The sequence below is a fragment of the Musa acuminata genome, unplaced genomic scaffold, assembly GCF_036884655.1.
Source record: "Musa acuminata AAA Group cultivar baxijiao unplaced genomic scaffold, Cavendish_Baxijiao_AAA HiC_scaffold_809, whole genome shotgun sequence".
Classification (NCBI taxonomy): Eukaryota; Viridiplantae; Streptophyta; class Magnoliopsida; order Zingiberales; family Musaceae; genus Musa; species Musa acuminata.
The window spans coordinates 17944-20000 of record NW_027021035.1 but is presented as its reverse complement, the minus strand read 5'-3'; positions in this window follow the sequence as shown (position 1 = coordinate 20000).

Genomic DNA, 2057 nt, shown 5'->3' with positions numbered 1-2057 from the left:
ATGGATCCGCAGGGTCCCAAATGAATTGGCTTACTCGAAAAAAGCCTTGTTCTTTGGAAGATCTATCTCGTGTCTGGTACTGCATGGTTTCACTCTGCAAGAACTCCGAATCATTCTCTTGAAGCTCATCCTCTTCATGATACTCATCCTCTTCATGATACTCATCCTCTTCATGATAAAAGGTCCGCTTGCCCCGAGCCCGATAGAGAAAAGTGGGCTTTTCAATACAATCACATAGTTTGCCACAAGGGCGCCATATTCTAGGAGCCCAAACTATGTGATTGAATAAATCCTCCTTTATCTGTTGCAGGTCGACGACCTCTTCCTCTTCTTCAAACTCCGATTCGTATTTTTCATATAGAAATCTCTGATCAACGATAGAACAAGATCTGTTTTGCATCATATCTAACTGTTCGGACCGAAGAAGTAATGTCACTCGATTATTATCAAACTGACTGCAATCTTTTTCTGTCCGTGAGGGTCCCACCAGAGCGCCTTCTACTTCTAATAGGCCATGAACTAGATCAGAATCATTCTCAACGAATCTATAAGAAGTGATCCAATTTTTTTCATCAGGTCCGGGTGAAGACCAAAGATCTTGAGCGACCGATCCGGCAGAACAACTCAAAAGATAAAGAAGTATCGTTAATTTCTTCATGCTCGTTCCAAGTTCGAAGTACCATTTGTACAAATAAGAATCCCCTTCTGATCTCTTCTTCATATAGATAGATATAGGATCTATGGGGCAATTACTTAGAAGTACATTTTGTGCAACAGCCCTTCCTATCTGATAGAAAAGGATCCCATGATCCTGAACCGATCTTACCTGGGATCGCAAATCCCAAGTTTGTCTATGAAGAGCTAATCTAATTGTATTAGTTTCTATAATTGATTTCTTCTGTGTAATACTAATTGATAGGGCCTCATTGATAAGTGCTACAAGATCTCGTACATTGGAACCCATGGTTATGGACCCCAATCCGTTAGTATGGAACATTTTCTTTTCCAAGTGAAATCCCCTAGTATATGAAAGAATGAAAAAGTGCTTTCGTTGTTGCGGAATAAGAAGCCTTCGTATCTTAATGCATGTATTTAATTTATTCGGAGCTATTAGAGCGGGATCCACTTTTTGGGGAATATGAGTCGAAGCAATAACAAGAATATTTCTAGTGGAACATCTTTCACAATCTCTGGAGAGATAGTTCTCTAATAGACCGAGGGATAAGTAATTCGACTCATTCATATACAGATCATGAATGTTTGGAATCCATATTATGCAAGGAGACATTGCTTTTGCTAATTCGAATTGAAAGGTGATATCAAATCGGTCTATTTTCGGCGTCATATACATAGTTAGCAGCTCCGTATCAAGGTCATCATCAATATCGTCACTATCATCAATATCGATATCGTCACTATCATCAATATCGATATCGTCACTATCACTATCATCAAAATCGATATCATCAATAAAATAATCTTTAGGCTTGTCATCCGGGAACTTGTTCGGAAATACCGTAATGAAAGGAACATAGGGGTTTGTCGCTAGGTATTTGACCAAATAGGATCGTCCAGTTCCTATAGAACCTATCACTAAAATACTCCTAGAAGGGGATAGGGCTAAGCGGAGCGAAAAGGGTTTTCCATGAGATGGGAAATGAAAACTATTAGCCCCACACGAGGTTTGTGAATAAGTAATTGTCTGATAATGAGCAAGGAATATCCGTCTTTCTGCTAAACAGGATCCATTGAACTCATAATTCATTATATACTTGTCAACTAAGTATCGTAAGTAAATTGATCCCGGTTGTTCAATCATTTGATAACCAGAGTCATTCTTTGATAAATGATCACTATGAGTCAGACTCAATAGAATTTGATCAATCCTTTTTTCTGTCGTTAAGGTGGAGAACTGAACCAAGAATTCTCTTTCTTCATCATCAATCGAATCACTGTTCGCGACCCAGGATTCTATTTTCTCATCAATCCAATCACCGTTCACCTTTTTTCTTTTTCTTATCAATGAATGGATCTCTTTACTTGTACGACTTAGATGT